Genomic DNA, 21,521 nt, shown 5'->3' with positions numbered 1-21,521 from the left:
TGTCTGCTGCTAATATAGACTGGTTGATAAAGAGATAGTATACTCGTAACTAGTATGTATGTATAAAGAAAGAAAAAAAAACCACGGTTAGGTGGTATATACAATTATGGACGGGCTGCCGAGTGCCGACACAGAGGTAGCCACAGCCGTGAACTACCGCACTGTACTGTGTCTGCTGCTAATATATAGACTGGTTGATAAAGAGATAGTATACTCGTAACTAGTATGTATGTATAAAGAAAGAAAAAAAAACCACCGTTAGGTGGTATATACAATTATGGACGGGCTGCCGAGTGCCGACACAGAGGTAGCCACAGCCGTGAACTACCGCACTGTACTGTGTCTGCTGCTAATATATAGACTGGTTGATAAAGAGATAGTATACTCGTAACTAGTATGTATGTATAAAGAAAGAAAAAAAAACCACGGTTAGGTGGTATATACAATTATGGACGGGCTGCCGAGTGCCGACACAGAGGTAGCCACAGCCGTGAACTACCGCACTGTACTGTGTCTGCTGCTAATATATAGACTGGTTGATAAAGAGATAGTATACTCGTAACTAGTATGTATGTATAAAGAAAGAAAAAAAAACCACGGTTAGGTGGTATATACAATTATGGACGGGCTGCCGAGTGCCGACACAGAGGTAGCCACAGCCGTGAACTACCGCACTGTACTGTGTCTGCTGCTAATATATAGACTGGTTGATAAAGAGATAGTATACTCGTAACTAGTATGTATGTATAAAGAAAGAAAAAAAAACCACGGTTAGGTGGTATATACAATTATGGACGGGCTGCCGAGTGCCGACACAGAGGTAGCCACAGCCGTGAACTACCGCACTGTACTGTGTCTGCTGCTAATATATAGACTGGTTGATAAAGAGATAGTATACTCGTAACTAGTATGTATGTATAAAGAAAGAAAAAAAAAACACGGTTAGGTGGTATATACAATTATGGACGGGCTGCCGAGTGCCGACACAGAGGTAGCCACAGCCGTGAACTACCGCACTGTACTGTGTCTGCTGCTAATATATAGACTGGTTGATAAAGAGATAGTATACTCGTAACTAGTATGTATGTATAAAGAAAGAAAAAAAAACCACGGTTAGGTGGTATATACAATTATGGACGGGCTGCCGAGTGCCGACACAGAGGTAGCCACAGCCGTGAACTACCGCACTGTACTGTGTCTGCTGCTAATATATAGACTGGTTGATAAAGAGATAGTATACTCGTAACTAGTATGTATGTATAAAGAAAGAAAAAAAAACCACGGTTAGGTGGTATATACAATTATGGACGGGCTGCCGAGTGCCGACACAGAGGTAGCCACAGCCGTGAACTACCGCACTGTACTGTGTCTGCTGCTAATATATAGACTGGTTGATAAAGAGATAGTATACTCGTAACTAGTATGTATGTATAAAGAAAGAAAAAAAAACCACGGTTAGGTGGTATATACAATTATGGACGGGCTGCCGAGTGCCGACACAGAGGTAGCCACAGCCGTGAACTACCGCACTGTACTGTGTCTGCTGCTAATATATAGACTGGTTGATAAAGAGATAGTATACTCGTAACTAGTATGTATGTATAAAGAAAGAAAAAAAAAACCACGGTTAGGTGGTATATACAATTATGGACGGGCTGCCGAGTGCCGACACAGAGGTAGCCACAGCCGTGAACTACCGCACTGTACTGTGTCTGCTGCTAATATAGACTGGTTGATAAAGAGATAGTATACTACTAATATTATATACTGGTGGTCAGGTCACTGGTCACTAGTCACACTGGCAGTGGCACTCCTGCAGCAAAAGTGTGCACTGTTTAATTTTAATATAATATTATGTACTCCTGGCTCCTGCTATAACCTATAACTGGCACTGCAGTAGTGCTCCCCAGTCTCCCCCACAATTATAAGCTGTGTGAGCTGAGCAGTCAGACAGATATATAATATATATAGATGATGCAGCACACTGGCCTGAGCCTGAGCAGTGCACACAGATATGGTATGTGACTGACTGAGTCACTGTGTGTATCGCTTTTTTCAGGCAGAGAACGGATATATTAAATAAACTGCACTGTGTGTCTGGTGGTCACTCACTATATAATATATTATGTACTCCTGGCTCCTGCTATAACCTATAACTGGCACTGCAGTAGTGCTCCCCAGTCTCCCCCACAATTATAAGCTGTGTGAGCTGAGCAGTCAGACAGATATATATAATATTATATATAGATAATAGATGATGCAGCACACTGGCCTGAGCCTGAGCAGTGCACACAGATATGGTATGTGACTGAGTCACTGTGTGCTGTGTATCGCTTTTTTCAGGCAGAGAACGGATTATATTATGTACTCCTGGCTCCTGCTATAACCTATAACTGGCACTGCAGTAGTGCTCCCCAGTCTCCCCCACAATTATAAGCTGTGTGAGCTGAGCAGTCAGACAGATATATATAATATTATATATAGATAATAGATGATGCAGCACACTGGCCTGAGCCTGAGCAGTGCACACAGATATGGTATGTGACTGAGTCACTGTGTGCTGTGTATCGCTTTTTTCAGGCAGAGAACGGATTATAAATAAAAGTGGTGGTCACTGGTCACTATCAGCAAAACTCTGCACTGTACACTACTGAGTACTCCTAATGCTCCCCAAAATTAGTAAATCAAGTGTCTCTCTAATCTATTCTAATTCTAAACGGAGAGGACGCCAGCCACGTCCTCTCCCTATCAATCTCAATGCACGTGTGAAAATGGCGGCGACGCGCGGCTCCTTATATAGAATCCGAGTCTCGCGATAGAATCCGAGCCTCGCGAGAATCCGACAGCGTCATGATGACGTTCGGGCGCGCTCGGGTTAACCGAGCAAGGCGGGAAGATCCGAGTCGCTCGGACCCGTGAAAAAAAACATGAAGTTCTGGCGGGTTCGGATTCAGAGAAACCGAACCCGCTCATCTCTACGCAGTACTCTGCAAAATTGCAGCACAGAGATCAGGTCTGAATTAGGCCCTTAATTTTACCTCAAATAAAAGAGTATAGCCAAATCACTGAAAGCACTATCCAAGTTATAGTCACTGATAGCAAACTGGTTGTTTATTGCCATCTTGTGGCTATTTATGAAAATGAACATCTTTCTATTGGCCTACCCTTTATTCTTCTGTATGTATATCTGACAGTATATATCCCATATTTATAAATGACTTAAAAAAAAGCTATTGTATGCGCTGTTTTACAAAATCATACCATTTCATTATCTGCTAAATGAGATTTTAAAATGTTTCTGGCGGCTATAGACATTAGCTCTATAGGTGTTTGAACACTCGTAATATTAACTCTACAAATAAATATGTGCATGTCATTCAGTCGTATGCAGGGAAATTGAACACCCCCAACCATTTATAATAGTTGGCACCTAGGTAGGCTGCTCTAAAGGGGGTACACACGGAGAGATCCGTGCTTAAAATCTTTGCAATCTAACTAGATTGCAAAAAATGGGAAGTCATATCTGGTGGACAAAGAGAGAAGAGAGAGTAAGGAAGAAAGAAATGTAATTTTGTGAGTTGTACAAATATGTGGAAAACATTTAGCTGTAGACTTGAGTAAATCATACCACATTCCCACAACATTGGCAATGCAGTTTCTATCGTCCACCTAGAAAGGAGGCCCAAATAGAGAAGGCTCAATTCCTTAGAAAGCCCTCTGCTGCTCTCTCAGGCAGTCAGACAGCTGCAGGAGGTACAGGGAAGTGTTCTCTCCTTGTACTGTCTATGCTGTTGCTGTCAGTCACCAACACGTAAGTGAGGAACATGCTGATTGGATTGTTTCCCTTGCAGATATGTTGTTACGTTGTCTATGATAATGGACTGTTGAGTACATTGCTAACATTTTCAAAGAAGAATTATAGTCTGGACATCTGTACAGCGTTGGGAGGAATGGAGGACATGTTAGAGATGAGCGCCGGAAATTTTTCGGGTTTTGTGTTTTGGTTTTGGGTTCGGTTCCGCGGCCGTGTTTTGGGTTCGACCGCGTTTTGGCAAAACCTCACCGAATTTTTTTTGTCGGATTCGGGTGTGTTTTGGATTCGGGTGTTTTTTTCAAAAAACCCTAAAAAACAGCTTAAATCATAGAATTTGGGGGTAATTTTGATCCCAAAGTATTATTAACCTCAAAAAACATAATTTACACTCATTTTCAGCCTATTCTGAACACATCACACCTCACAATATTATTTTTAGTCCTAAAATTTGCACCGAGGTCGCTGTGTGAGTAAGATAAGCGACCCTAGTGGCCGACACAAACACCGGGCCCATCTAGGAGTGGCACTGCAGTGTCACGCAGGATGTCCCTTCCAAAAAACCCTCCCCAAACAGCACATGACGCAAAGAAAAAAAGAGGCGCAATGAGGTAGCTGTGTGAGTAAGATTAGCGACCCTAGTGGCCGACACAAACACCGGGCCCATCTAGGAGTGGCACTGCAGTGTCACGCAGGATGTCCCTTCCAAAAAACCCTCCCCAAACAGCACATGACGCAAAGAAAAAAAGAGGCGCAATGAGGTAGCTGTGTGAGTAAGATTAGCGACCCTAGTGGCCGACACAAACACCGGGCCCATCTAGGAGTGGCACTGCAGTGTCACGCAGGATGTCCCTTCCAAAAAACCCTCCCCAAACAGCACATGACGCAAAGAAAAAAAGAGGCGCAATGAGGTAGCTGACTGTGTGAGAAAGTGAGAAAGATAAGCGACCCTAGTGGCCGACACAAACACCGGGCCCATCTAGGAGTGGCACTGCAGTGTCACGCAGGATGTCCCTTCCAAAAAACCCTCCCCAAACAGCACATGACGCAAAGAAAAAAAGAGGCGCAATGAGGTAGCTGACTGTGTGAGAAAGATAAGCGACCCTAGTGGCCGACACAAACACCGGGCCCATCTAGGAGTGGCACTGCAGTGTCACGCAGGATGTCCCTTCCAAAAAACCCTCCCCAAACAGCACATGACGCAAAGAAAAAAAGAGGCGCAATGAGGTAGCTGTGTGAGAAAGATAAGCGACCCTAGTGGCCGACACAAACACCGGGCCCATCTAGGAGTGGCACTGCAGTGTCACGCAGGATGTCCCTTCCAAAAAACCCTCCCCAAACAGCACATGACGCAAAGAAAAAAAGAGGCGCAATGAGGTAGCTGTGTGAGTAAGATTAGCGACCCTAGTGGCCGACACAAACACCGGGCCCATCTAGGAGTGGCACTGCAGTGTCACGCAGGATGGCCCTTCCAAAAAACCCTCCCCAAACAGCACATGACGCAAAGAAAAAAAGAGGCGCAATGAGGTAGCTGACTGTGTGAGTAAGATTAGCGACCCTAGTGGCCGACACAAACACCGGGCACATCTAGGAGTGGCACTGCAGTGTCACGCAGGATGTCCCTTCCAAAAAACCCTCCCCAAACAGCACATGACGCAAAGAAAAAAAGAGGCGCAATGAGGTAGCTGTGTGAGTAAGATTAGCGACCCTAGTGGCCGACACAAACACCGGGCCCATCTAGGAGTGGCACTGCAGTGTCACGCAGGATGTCCCTTCCAAAAAACCCTCCCCAATCAGCACATGATGCAAAGAAAAAGAAAAGAAAAAAGAGGTGCAAGATGGAATTATCCTTGGGCCCTCCCACCCACCCTTATGTTGTATAAACAAAACAGGACATGCACACTTTAACCAACCCATCATTTCAGTGACAGGGTCTGCCACACGACTGTGACTGATATGACGGGTTGGTTTGGACCCCCCCCAAAAAAGAAGCAATTAATCTCTCCTTGCACAAACTGGCTCTACAGAGGCAAGATGTCCACCTCATCTTCACCCTCCGATATATCACCGTGTACATCCCCCTCCTCACAGATTATCAATTCGTCCCCACTGGAATCCACCATCTCAGCTCCCTGTGTACTTTGTGGAGGCAATTGCTGCTGGTCAATGTCTCCGCGGAGGAATTGATTATAATTCATTTTAATGAACATCATCTTCTCCACATTTTCTGGATGTAACCTCGTACGCCGATTGCTGACAAGGTGAGCGGCGGCACTAAACACTCTTTCGGAGTACACACTTGTGGGAGGGCAACTTAGGTAGAATAAAGCCAGTTTGTGCAAGGGCCTCCAAATTGCCTCTTTTTCCTGCCAGTATAAGTACGGACTGTGTGACGTGCCTACTTGGATGCGGTCACTCATATAATCCTCCACCATTCTATCAATGTTGAGAGAATCATATGCAGTGACAGTAGACGACATGTCCGTAATCGTTGTCAGGTCCTTCAGTCCGGACCAGATGTCAGCATCAGCAGTCGCTCCAGACTGCCCTGCATCACCGCCAGCGGGTGGGCTCGGAATTCTGAGCCTTTTCCTCGCACCCCCAGTTGCGGGAGAATGTGAAGGAGGAGATGTTGACAGGTCGCGTTCCGCTTGACTTGACAATTTTGTCACCAGCAGGTCTTTCAACCCCAGCAGACCTGTGTCTGCCGGAAAGAGAGATCCAAGGTAGGCTTTAAATCTAGGATCGAGCACGGTGGCCAAAATGTAGTGCTCTGATTTCAACAGATTGACCACCCGTGAATCCTTGTTAAGCGAATTAAGGGCTGCATCCACAAGTCCCACATGCCTAGCGGAATCGCTCCGTGTTAGCTCCTTCTTCAATGCCTCCAGCTTCTTCTGCAAAAGCCTGATGAGGGGAATGACCTGACTCAGGCTGGCAGTGTCTGAACTGACTTCACGTGTGGCAAGTTCAAAGGGCATCAGAACCTTGCACAACGTTGAAATCATTCTCCACTGCACTTGAGGCAGGTGCATTCCATCTCCTATATCGTGCTCAATTGTATAGGCTTGAATGGCCTTTTGCTGCTCCTCCAACCTCTGAAGCATATAGAGGGTTGAATTCCACCTCGTTACCACTTCTTGCTTCAGATGATGGCAGGGCAGGTTCAGTAGTTTTTGGTGGTGCTCCAGTCTTCTGTACGTGGTGCCTGTACGCCGAAAGTGTCCCGCAATTTTTCTGGCCACCGACAGCATCTCTTGCACGCCCCTGTCGTTTTTTAAAAAATTCTGCACCACCAAATTCAAGGTATGTGCAAAACATGGGACGTGCTGGAATTTGCCCATATTTAATGCACACACAATATTGCTGGCGTTGTCCGATGCCACAAATCCACAGGAGAGTCCAATTGGGGTAAGCCATTCCGCGATGATCTTCCTCAGTTGCCGTAAGAGGTTTTCAGCTGTGTGCGTATTCTGGAAAGCGGTGATACAAAGCGTAGCCTGCCTAGGAAAGAGTTGGCGTTTGCGAGATGCTGCTACTGGTGCCGCCGCTGCTGTTCTTGCGGCGGGAGTCCATACATCTACCCAGTGGGCTGTCACAGTCATATAGTCCTGACCCTGCCCTGCTCCACTTGTCCACATGTCCGTGGTTAAGTGGACATTGGGTACAACTGCATTTTTTAGGACACTGGTGAGTCTTTTTCTGACGTCCGTGTACATTCTCGGTATCGCCTGCCTAGAGAAGTGGAACCTAGATGGTATTTGGTAACGGGGGCACACTGCCTCAATAAATTGTCTAGTTCCCTGTGAACTAACGGCGGATACCGGACGCACGTCTAACACCAACATAGTTGTCAAGGACTCAGTTATCCGCTTTGCAGTAGGATGACTGCTGTGATATTTCATCTTCCTCGCAAAGGACTGTTGAACAGTCAATTGCTTACTGGAAGTAGTACAAGTGGGCTTACGACTTCCCCTCTGGGATGACCATCGACTCCCAGCGGCAACAACAGCAGCGCCAGCAGCAGTAGGCGTTACACGCAAGGATGCATCGGAGGAATCCCAGGCAGGAGAGGACTCGTCAGACTTGCCAGTGACATGGCCTGCAGGACTATTGGCATTCCTGGGGAAGGAGGAAATTGACACTGAGGGAGTTGGTGGGGTGGTTTGCGTGAGCTTGGTTACAAGAGGAAGGGATTTACTGGTCAGTGGACTGCTTCCGCTGTCACCCAAAGTTTTTGAACTTGTCACTGACTTATTATGAATGCGCTGCAGGTGACGTATAAGGGAGGATGTTCCGAGGTGGTTAACGTCCTTACCCCTACTTATTACAGCTTGACAAAGGGAACACACGGCTTGACACCTGTTGTCCGCATTTCTGGTGAAATACCTCCACACCGAAGAGCTGATTTTTTTGGTATTTTCACCTGGCATGTCAACGGCCATATTCCTCCCACGGACAACAGGTGTCTCCCCGGGTGCCTGACTTAAACAAACCACCTCACCATCAGAATCCTCCTGGTCAATTTCCTCCCCAGCGCCAGCAACACCCATATCCTCCTCATCCTGGTGTACTTCAACACTGACATCTTCAATCTGACTATCAGGAACTGGACTGCGGGTGCTCCTTCCAGCACTTGCAGGGGGCATGCAAATAGTGGAAGGCGCTTGCTCTTCACGTCCAGTGTTGGGAAGGTCAGGCATCGCAAACGACACAATTGGACTCTCCTTGTGGATTTGGGATTTCAAAGAACGCACAGTTCTTTGCGGTGCTTTTGCCAGCTTGAGTCTTTTCAGTTTTCTAGCGAGAGGCTGAGTGCTTCCATCCTCATGTGAAGCTGAACCACTAGCCATGAACATAGGCCAGGGCCTCAGCCGTTCCTTGCCACTCCGTGTGGTAAATGGCATATTGGCAAGTTTACGCTTCTCCTCCGACAATTTTATTTTAGGTTTTGGAGTCCTTTTTTTTCTGATATTTGGTGTTTTGGATTTGACATGCTCTGTACTATGACATTGGGCATCGGCCTTGGCAGACGACGTTGCTGGCATTTCATCGTCTCGGCCATGACTAGTGGCAGCAGCTTCAGCACGAGGTGGAAGTGGATCTTGATCTTTCCCTAATTTTGGAACCTCAACTTTTTTGTTCTCCATATTTTATAGGCAGAACTAAAAGGCACCTCAGGTAAACAATGGAGATGGATGGATTGGATACTAGTATACAATTATGGACGGACTGCCACGGTTAGGTGGTATAAAAAAACCACGGTTAGGTGGTATATATTATAATAATAATACAATTATGGATGGACGGACTGCCTGCCGACTGCCGACACAGAGGTAGCCACAGCCGTGAACTACCGCACTGTACACTGGTTGATAAAGAGATAGTAGTATACTCGTAACAACTAGTATGACACTATGACGACGGTATAAAGAATGAAAAAAAAACCACGGTTAGGTGGTATATATTATAATAATAATACAATTATGGATGGACGGACTGCCTGCCGACTGCCGACACAGAGGTAGCCACAGCCGTGAACTACCGCACTGTACACTGGTTGATAAAGAGATAGTAGTATACTCGTAACAACTAGTATGACACTATGACGACGGTATAAAGAAAGAAAAAAAAATACCACAGTTAGGTGGTATATATTATAATAATAATACAATTATGGATGGACGGACTGCCTGCCGACTGCCGACACAGAGGTAGCCACAGCCGTGAACTACCGCACTGTACACTGGTTGATAAAGAGATAGTAGTATACTCGTAACAACTAGTATGACACTATGACGACGGTATAAAGAATGAAAAAAAAACCACGGTTAGGTGGTATATATTATAATAATAATACAATTATGGATGGACGGACTGCCTGCCGACTGCCGACACAGAGGTAGCCACAGCCGTGAACTACCGCACTGTACACTGGTTGATAAAGAGATAGTAGTATACTCGTAACAACTAGTATGACACTATGACGACGGTATAAAGAATGAAAAAAAAACCACGGTTAGGTGGTATATATTATAATAATAATACAATTATGGATGGACGGACTGCCTGCCGACTGCCGACACAGAGGTAGCCACAGCCGTGAACTACCGCACTGTACACTGGTTGATAAAGAGATAGTAGTATACTCGTAACAACTAGTATGACACTATGACGACGGTATAAAGAATGAAAAAAAAACCACGGTTAGGTGGTATATATTATAATAATAATACAATTATGGATGGACGGACTGCCTGCCGACTGCCGACACAGAGGTAGCCACAGCCGTGAACTACCGCACTGTACACTGGTTGATAAAGAGATAGTAGTATACTCGTAACAACTAGTATGACACTATGACGACGGTATAAAGAATGAAAAAAAAACCACGGTTAGGTGGTATATATTATAATAATAATACAATTATGGATGGACGGACTGCCTGCCGACTGCCGACACAGAGGTAGCCACAGCCGTGAACTACCGCACTGTACACTGGTTGATAAAGAGATAGTAGTATACTCGTAACAACTAGTATGACACTATGACGGTATAAAGAATGAAAAAAAAACCACGGTTAGGTGGTATATATTATAATAATAATACAATTATGGATGGACGGACTGCCTGCCGACTGCCGACACAGAGGTAGCCACAGCCGTGAACTACCGCACTGTACACTGGTTGATAAAGAGATTGTAGTATACTCGTAACAACTAGTATGACACTATGACGACGGTATAAAGAAAGAAAAAAAAATACCACGGTTAGGTGGTATATATTGTAATACAATTATGGATGGACGGACTGCCTGCCGAGTTCCGACTGCCGACACAGAGGTAGCCACAGCCGTGAACTACCGCACTGTACTGTGTCTGCTGCTAATATAGACTGGTTGATAAAGAGATAGTATACAATACATACAACAATATACTACTATACTGGTGGTCAGGCACTGGTCACCACTAGTCACACTGGCAGTGGCACTCCTGCAGCAAAAGTGTGCACTGTTTAATTTTAAATTAATATAATATTATGTACTCCTGGGGGCTCCTGCTATAACAACCTGCAGTGCTCCCCAGTCTCCCCCACAATTATTATAAGCTTTGCCTTTTATACATTGATGTGCAGCACACTGGGCTGAGCTGAGTGCACACAGACTGAGTCACACTGTGTGACTGGCTGCTGCTGTGTATCGTTTTTTTTCAGGCAGAGAACGGATATAGCAGAGAACGGATATATTATATTAAAATAAATAAAAGTTAACTAACAACAACTGCACTGGTCACTGTGGTAAACTCTGTCTGACTCTGCACAATCTCTCTCTCTCTTCTAATCTAATTTCTAATGGAGAGGACGCCAGCCACGTCCTCTCCCTATCAATCTCAATGCACGTGTGAAAATGGCGGCGACGCGCGGCTCCTTATATAGAATCCGAGTCTCGCGAGAATCCGACAGCGTCATGATGACGTTCGGGCGCGCTCGGGTTAACCGAGCAAGGCGGGAGGATCCGAGTCTGCTCGGACCCGTGAAAAAAACATGAAGTTCGTGCGGGTTCGGTTTCAGAGAAACCGAACCCGCTCATCTCTAGTTTTATGTGGTGGGGGATGCTGACTGTAGATGCACTGTATGTTGTATGTGGTTGGCAGAAGTTACACCATGTCATACACTGTAGTCAGGATATATACTAAAGGTCATACACGCTACAATTATGTAGCGCAACAAATCCATTGCATTTACTGCCATGGCCCTCACTGAGACAGTGTCATGGTATGCCCAAATTAAGAAAGAACTGTTGGAATTGGATGTATTGTCCTCCAGGCATTTGGGGAGCTCTGTGATGATGCACTCAGTGATAACCTCTGCCAAAGTCTGTCCCACATCGTCCTCACTGACTAGCCTTCTTGTCCAGGAAATTGCCTATTGATCTAAAGTCGTTCTTTGCCTTACGCCCTGTCTAATTGCATTCTCTAGTGAGATCGACAGTTTGTAATATCTCATGAATGTCTTGCTGAACGTCTATGCACATTATGTTTACCAAGGACACCCTGGAATTAAAGCCACCTAGACTAAAGATGCCTTGTTCTGTCCCTCGATGTCAGCTGATATTGAGCAGGTTGTTGCTTTTTGTGCTCCCTGCAATGCTTTATGGGCCGATCACAACAAAGAACAGATCACATGTGCATGAAATGTCTGACCTTTCTTGGTCCATAGTTGCTGCAGACATTTTCAGTTGTAGGGGGAAGGAGCACTTGGTACAGTATGTATATGAAGTGGCAATGTATTGCTTTAGAATAAATCTTCTATAGATGCCACCGAAAACCCACAATTTAGTAAATAACTCCTATGTGTTTATACTGACATTGCATTCTACTAAAGGTGTTGTCTAATTATGGACAACCACTCCCTCTTAATGTACTATCACACGTGTAAGAAAAAGGGAAGTCCACCTTATGTAATGCCCATACTTATCCTCAGTTCAGCTTACAGTATCATCATTAAAGTTAATTTATAAGACGTCACCAGTTCTGCAGTGCTGGATAGGCAAGGGACAAATTAAATAAAACAAATGAAACATAATATACTGTACCTGAACATAAATGTCAAGTGAGAGAAGTTGCACTTCAAGACAGATGTGTAAATTCTCAGAGTATAATCATAGAGAACAGAGGAAATCATACAAATAATTGGGTCTGAACCCCCGCACCCCCTTGTAACGCCTCTGTATGTTCACAATACTGTATTTATATAATTACAAATAATTCAAATGTATTTAACTCAAAAATATGAAAAATTGTCAAATATATAAAAATAAAATATAATTGAAACAATATAAATAAAAATATTTAGAAAGAAAAGAATAGAAAAATAAGGGAATTTATAGGAAATGGGCCATTTCATACTTCTCATTTAAACCATATAAAGTCATGGTGTTTAATGATTAGATACAAATCATTTCTCTAATAGACTATTTTTGTTCAAATCTCCATCTCTTTTTCCAAGTTGAACGTGGCAAAAAATTGAGCGCTTGACAAACTAATAAAACTAAGTGGCACCTGTAAAGAAAAAATTCCGTTAACATATGTTCACAGCTCTTTTTAGAGCTTTGTTTGCGGTATCAGCACAGTCCATAGGAGATCTACCTTTCCCTACCTCACTCTGTGTTCACGGGAAGCGGAGTGCGGCGGGGTTTGGCGGGTGACGTCATTCGGCGGCGTCCGTTCTCCTAGGCGGCAGGATGTCTTGTCTGTAATACCGCTATCCACCAACGCGTTTTCGTGCTGTTTCTAGCCTCAAAGAAATCCAAAACAAACTGTCCATAACCGATTAAGTTGAAAGCAGAAGGATTTATTCTTCAGTACAAATCCATTAGTGATACATCCAACAACTGTGGCCCGACAGCTGTTTCAACGCATACAGGTTTTCTTCAGGGGCTCCCTGCAGAAAACCTGTATGCTTTGAAACAGCTGTCAGGCACCGCTGGACGCAGCGGTGGGTAAAAAGACCACACAAGCCACGGACAGCCTTTAACAACATCAGGCTGAGTAATCCCGTGAACAGAGTGAGGTAGGGAAAGGTAGATCTCCTATGGACTGTGCTGATACCGCAAACAAATCTCTAAAAAGAGCTGTAAACATATGTTAACGGAATTTTTTCTTTACAGGTGCCACTTAGTTTTATTAGTTTGTCATGCACTCAATTTTTTGCCATTATCTATTCTATTTATCTGAGCAGCTATATTAGTCACAAGAGCATGAAACATCAATTTTTTAAGTCCAAGTTGAACGTGTTTTACAGCTTTATAGGTCATATCATTTGGATCCAAATGATAAAATGTTTGGGTACCAATGCCATCTGGTTATCTAGTTTGCTCATGTGTTCAAGGTAACAGTTATTTGCTAATTTTTGCTTTACACCCACCTCATCTTGGCAAAACCATGTACTGTACACTACAGTTAATGCCTTGGAGACATGTTTGCATGTTATTAGTGATTTGATGGAACAGTGGCATAGCTCCATATATTGACCCATGATTTAAATGCACTACTCCATGACCGTTTAGCACTGCAATATTCCCTCTGTAGAAATTCTCAGACAACTGCTGAACATATTGTATGGTGATATTTACAGGTAGAGGTGAAAGAAATCAGCTCAGCATATAGGAGACACAGCTGGTTCCCCATGGCCCTTAGGCATACTTGCCTACCTGACCCTCTCCATGAGGGAGAAAATGCTTTGTTCCTGGACATTCCTGGTAATGTATGATTGCTCATTACTGGAGCTCATTACTGCTGTACCACTGCTAAATCAATGTAATGCAGATTGTGGACCTGACTCCGTTTCGGTTGCAGTTTTGCTAAATTATCAAAACTGCAACTGCTTTCAATCGCATGTTGGGGTCCAGGCACCACAGGGCAAGGCCACCCAGCATGCTAATGGCGGACGGTGATGCGATTGCAATTCAATTGTGATTGTATCGCTAAATGAGGGAAGTCCACTTGCCTGCGCAGCCTAGCTACGAAGGTACATCTGGGTGTGTAAGCGGTCTGAACAAATGAATATGACCCTGTATTAACCTAATGAAACAATAATATCCTAGGTGCTAGGTGGAGACGTGCACTAATTTTAACCAATAGCTGCACACCAAAAAGATATTGCCACCTTTTTTCCCAAAAATCAATTGCAAAAGAAAAATAGGTTTGGCTTGGTACATAGGGTATAGACACCAATAGTTAAAAAGTTTTTATTAATTTACCCAAAAAGAAATAGTGTAATACAAATATACTGTATAACTCCCGGGAGGGAACAAAATATCACAATATAAAATGCAAACAACATCTATCTTGTGTCAGGAATCACATAGGCCGGAGTAAAATCAAAGATAAATGTTATTATCACCACAAGCAGTTTACATGCAATTGCAGGATGCACAGGACAGGTTAGTTCTTTACAGCCAAACAATGTTCACAAAGTCTTTAAATACAGCAAACACAATTTTTCAGTAGACCCTAAGGTCCAGGACCCTAACAGTAACCACCCCATGCATAACACCTGGACAGCTTGACCACAATCAGGAGCAATGGTCTTGGTATCTGAAGCCCTTTTACCAACAACGGACAGGTCTTTGCAATCAGCTGATTCTCAACACTGGTTTCAAGAAATACCTGGCCTAGATTGTCTCCAGTCACAGCCCTGCAAGTTCACACCCATTTTCAGATCTGATCGCAGCAGTAAATTTGTTAGCAGTTGGGCAAAACCATGTGCAGTGCAGGGGAGGCAGATATAACATTTCCAGAGAGAGTTAGATTTGCGTGGGTTATTTTGTTTCTGTGCAGGGTAAATAATGGCTGCTTTATTTTTACACTGCAATTTAGATTTCAATTTGACCATACCCTACCCAAATCTAACTCTCTCTGCACATGTTACATCTGCCCCCTGCAGTGCACATGGTTTTGCCCAACTACTAACAAATTTGCTGCTGCGATCAGATCTGAATTAGGCCCCATGTCCAACTTATGCTGCCTCTGTCCCACTATAAAATGCAAAAATCATGCACCTGGGTCTCAAAAACCTAAAGGCTAAATATAGTATCTAGGTTACTATAATGGAAACTATTGTGGAGGAAAGAGTAGATAAAGACAACCTTTCTGTCAAACTTGACAGGTACCACACCCCCTTTCTCCTAGGCCCCACCCCCTTTTAATATTAAATGATAGTGTTTTATATCGCTTAATATTAAATTTTATATAAATTTATAGTGTTCGATATTAAACCGTATTAAAAATTGTTGCGTAACACCAGTCACAGAGTGTCACGCAACACCAGTCACAGAATGTCACGCAACGCAGCGCGTCAAATCAGGCGGATGAAAGATGCATATTACACAGTGTTAAAACCAGGTAGTTACAGGCAGTCTTATTTCACTATTTTGATTAGGCTGTACACATTCAAACATCACACATTCCAGCAGTTTAAACATCAAGCTTGGTACACGTGGTACAGATTTAAAAAGCATGATGACAGGTCATTTTAAATGTCACAGAAGCCCTCAGAAGTACGATGTACAATTTGACCATGTCCATTTCTTAGACGCACGGGATCATCACACATGGCACTAATTTAAAAGGTCATTTTAAAATGTCACAGAAGCTCTCAGAAGTACGATGTACAATTTGACCATGTCCATTTCTTAGACGCTCGGGTTCATAACAGGTCATTTTAAAATGTCACAGAAGCTCTCAGAAGTACGATGTACAATTTGACCATGTCCATTTCTTAGACGCTCGGGTTCATCACAGGTCATTTTAAAATGTCACAGAAGCTCTCAGAAGTACGATGTACAATTTGACCATGACCATTTTCGATTGTTATCTCTGTAGAGGAACATTAGCACCACCTACAGGGTTATGTGTTGACTCAAATCGGATTTTTCCATCTTTTGGATTAATTACATACCATAATGAGATATCATGGTGATGGGGTCCTAAATCTAAGCACAGAATGCATTTATATTGCATGTGCGCCTTATACACACAACCTGAAAGTAATTTTAGACAATATTTTTTATAACTTTGTGCATTAAACAAATTGTGTCTACATTCACACAATTCATTTATGTTACATGTACACACAGCCTGAAAGTAATTTTAGCTACAAATCAGTAAGCCAGTGTATATTTATGGAATCAATAGTGTTTTATATCGCTTAATATTAAATTTTATATAAATTTATAGTGTTCGATATTAAACCGTATTAAAAATTGTTGCGTAACACCAGTCACAGAGTGTCACGCAACACCAGTCGCAGAATGTCACGCAACGCAGCGCGTCAAATCAGGCGGATGAAAGATGCATATTACAGAGTGTTAAAACCAGGTAGTTTTAGCGGCATTGATAAATATTATGGGTCGGTTAAAAATAAATTTAAAAGATCCGACGTAAGAAAGTGGTTACAAGAACAAGACGCATACACGCTGCACAAGCCAGCAAGAAAAAACTATAAAAGGAACATGATTTGTGTATCGGGTATAAACCAACAGTGGCAATGCGATTTGGTCTCGCTGATAGATTTGTCAAAATACAACGATGGCGTTAAATACATATTAACAATCATCGATATATTCAGTAAGAGGGTGTGGGGTGAAAGTCTGACCGCTAAGAATGCAGCAACGGTCGCTAATGCTTTTGAAAAAATATTCCAGCGCGGCGATGTGCCGATGAAGCTACAAACCGATAATGGTAAAGAGTTTCTAAACAGAAACCTAAAAAAGGTGTTAGAAAAATACGGTATAAATCATTTCACGACCAATAACGATGTGAAAGCGGCTGTTATAGAGCGCTTCAATAGGACTTTAAAAACATGCATGTGGCGCTATTTCACGGCAAAGAATACCTACAGATATATAGACGTTTTACAAGACTTCATACGCAGCTATAATAACACATACCATAGAACGATTAAGTGCGCTCCAAACGATGTGAATGACTCTAACGCATTGAGTGTCTTCAAAACGACCTACGGTGATTACTTTAGAAGTAAGAAAGCCCCAGTTTGTTTAGGAATCGGTGACCACGTCCGTATTTCTAAATATAAGGACATATTTCAGAAAGGTTACGAACAGAGCTTTTCTGAGGAGATTTTTGTTGTACATAGTGTGAACACTAAAGGGATTAAACCGCTTTATAAGTTGGCAGATCTGTATGGTGAAGTTATAACAGGTAGTTTTTACCCCGAAGAGCTTCAAAGCATACCAAAAAACTATAACAGAGTTTACAAAGTGGAAAAGATTTTAAAAAATAAGACGGTCAGAGGCCGTAAATACGTGTTAGTCAAGTGGCGCGGGTACCCCGCAAAATTTAACAGTTGGGTCGCAGCATCGGTGATAAAAGACATATAAAGATCATCAGTATCTAACAAGACGAGCGATGGATGACAAGTCGTTCTACATAACCTTACCCAGCAACGCATCGGCTGTTACCTTCCCGCAAAATAAGATTTCTAACTATACGACAAAGTTGGCTAAACCGATAGACTTAAATGGCGAATGGGAAGTGGCACTTACTGAGATACAATACCCGCATACGTGGAATACATTGGATTTACAAGATTGTAGACTGCAATTATCATGGGATGGAACGGCGGAACAGCCGGTGGCGAGAGTCGCGAGTTTGTGCATTAAACCCGGTTTTTATGTAACAATCGAAGCGTTACTGAACGTAATCAACGCTGAAATTGTACAACTGAAACTGGACGTTGGATTAAGACTAACGTATGATCCATTTGCGCGCGTTGTAACATGTGACAGTAAACTGTTGTATCAAATCCACGCCGGTTCTAAGCTGACATGGATACTGGGTTTACAACCTAAAACTAATATTTCTAAACCATGCGCCGACATCAAAGGCGGCCAATATACGATGTACGTGTACACAGACATTATCGAACACCAACGGGTCGGGGATAGTTATGTACCGCTACTTCGCACTGTTGAAATGAAGGGTTATAACAATGAGGTTGTCACAATACGATACGAGAAACCCGATTACGTACCATTGTGCAAAACACATTTTGACACGATAGCCATAGAGATAAAGAACGACCAAAACGAGAACATGGCATTTAAGTTTGGGAAAGCGATCGTGAAGCTACACTTCAGACGCCGCAAAACTGAATTTTATTAACTAAGCAGAATGGTCGCTGTTAAAAATTATGGCGATCCGGGACTCTATGCGCAATATTATAAATCTCAAGCCGGTAATGGATTACCAGGTTTTCACGGCAGCGCATACATGTACGGCTGCGGTTTAGGCGGTATTTTTCGAAGTCTTTTCAGAAAAGCTGTTCCTCTTTTCCGGAGAGGTTTAGAGCTGGCTAAACCGCATATGAAGACAGCGGTTCGTAATATAGCGAAAGATGTTATCGGGCAAGCCACAACGGCCGTTGTGAATAAGATACACGAGGCGAACCAAGCAAAGCAAGACGGTTCAGGACTAATATATACAAGAAAAGGCGTGTCTAAAAGAAAACGGAAGCGTATGATAACGCTTCCGCCTTGGGACATACCCTTTTTAAATAAAAAACAGAGACGACGCAACTCAAAGAAGAAGAGAAAGCCGAAGAGTGCCGTTGGTGATATTTTTTAAACATGTCTTTCATACACCACGAATCCGTTGAATGTGCAAAAACAGAGCTGGATCTTTTTGACGTGCCCCCGACACAAACTAGCATAGAGAAAAGTCTATACGTCGAAGTTCAACCTTTAGCGGCGTTATCCGACACAGCTCCGCTTGAATTTTATATAGCAGCCAGCGGTGAACACTACTACGATCTGAACAATACGCTGTTGTACGTGACATGTAAGATCGTACGAACCGATAACACGCCGATACCGCAAGGTGCGCGGGTCGCGCTTATTAATTACCCAATAGCGACTTTATTCAACCAAGTGGATGTAACTTTGGGCGACAGGCTCATATCACAATCCAACAATCTTTACGCATACCGCGCGTACATTGAGACTATATTAAATTACAGCTCGGACGCATTGTCAACAAAACACACAACAGGACTATTTTACAAAGATGTGGATGGTGAATTTAACAACACGGCGCTGGACGGGCCGAATACGGGATTCAAAAAATGAGCAGGCGCAACAGCGCAGAGTCGCACTGTTGAACTGCTAGGCCCGCTTCACTGCGACCTTTTCCATCAACATAAACTAATTTTAAACGCCGTTGATCTGAAGATTAAACTAACCAGAAACAAAGACGCATTCTGCTTAATGTCGTCTGAGGCGGATGCCTTTAAAATACAGATCACAGCTGCATCCCTGTTCGTGAAAAGAGTTCAGGTCTCACCGGCCGTGCGGATTGGGCACGCGCAGGCTCTGTTAAACGGTAACGCGAAATACGCGATTGACCGCGTTGGGATGAAAATCTACAGCGTACCAACAGGCAGTAGAGTATTTAATCTAGAAAATTTATTTTTAGGACAAGTGCCGAAAACAGTTATAGCCGGTTTCGTGGATAACGAATCATTTTCAGGAATCCATAACCGGAACCCCCTGTGCTTTGAACATAAAAATGTAAGTTTTGCGTCCCTTTATCTGGATGGAACGCCGCACCCCGCCAAGCCATTTCAACCTGACTTTGAAAGCGGTAATGCTGTAAGAGAGTATATGTCACTCATACAGATCACAAATAAGCAGAAATCTGACAATGGTATACTGATTGACCGCGAAGAGTACCTCAGGGGCTACACGCTATTTGCTTTTGACCTTTCACCAGAACAGGAGTGTGGAGAACACCTTTCCCTGATAAGAACAGGCAATCTACGTGCCGAATTCCGCTTTGCAGAAGCGTTGGACCGGACAGTCAATGTGATAATATACGCTTTATTTGATAACATCATCGAGATTAATCAAAGGCGCGATGTGCTGTACGATTATCTATAAATGAAATAAACTAACACTACGCTGCTGAAAAAATGAACACATTACAGATAAACTGTATTCTGTATGCCGTGCAAAGCACAAGGCATGTTTTTAAAGGAACGTATCCGTGCGATATGTTACCGGTCAGTAAACTGTCGCAATATCCCTGCGCGTTTGTAATCAATACGCATAGCAGCGGGCAGCCGGGTGAGCACTGGTTGGCTGCTTATTTTAACGAACAACGTGAATGTTACTTTTTTGATTCTTACGGGTTAGCCCCTGACAGCCCCCTATTCCCAAAGGCAATAATACATTTTTTAAACTTGAATTCAAAAAGTGTTTATCACCAAAATATACAGTTGCAAAATTTTAACAGTACCGTTTGCGGTCAATATTGCATATACTTTATATTTTACATGTGTAAAAAATACAAATATGTGGATGTACTGGCCCGTTTTAGTGATGACACAAAACGTAATGATTGTTTTGTTTCAAATTTTGTAAGACGACTCCCAAGAAGCCATTGTCTGAGTCATTATGCATATAGATATATACAGAATTGTGTAACTTGTAACCAACGCTGTGCGTGAAGCGTTTTATGTACAACGTGTCATAACTATGACACGTTGTACATAAAACGTTTCACGCACAACGCTGTGTGTGAAGCGTGTTACGCACAACGTTGTATTGTTTGTGTAACTTGTAATCAACATTCTGTTTGATACGTTTTATGTACAACGCATCATATCTATGATGTTTTTCTAATAAACAACGTTGTTTATTAAACTTTATATCGTGTGCTTGAAATTTCTTCCGTTTACAGCAATAGAAACAAAGAACAAAACGTTGTTTTATAAAGCATAAGCATATTTTATTGATATATGTATATATATATATATATATATATATAACACGGTAAAGAAGCATTTAAAACATTACATAAAATATTATTGACATAAGTTAAACATTGTGGCGCAAAATACCAACACAAAATACAGTGTATAAAAATAATATAAATTAGTTATATGTTATAGTTTCAGCCACTGTGAATCCTGAAATAGATTTACGGATCTTTTCCTAGGCAGTAAGTAACCGTGCGGTGTTGTTAAACCTGGGGGACTTAAAACATTTATTCGACCTTTGTTAAGGGTTTGTAACGACATGGGCGATGTCACAGCGCCATCAGAGTCATCCTGCTTCTCAGGTTTTAATCGTTCTAAACACATTCTATTCCCCGCATTGGCTATGACGGTTGAGGGAATATTCAATTCAGAC

This window comes from Pseudophryne corroboree, chromosome 1 (genome assembly GCF_028390025.1).
Source record: "Pseudophryne corroboree isolate aPseCor3 chromosome 1, aPseCor3.hap2, whole genome shotgun sequence".
In the NCBI taxonomy this organism is placed as follows: domain Eukaryota; kingdom Metazoa; phylum Chordata; class Amphibia; order Anura; family Myobatrachidae; genus Pseudophryne; species Pseudophryne corroboree.
This window is presented reverse-complemented; position numbering follows the sequence as displayed.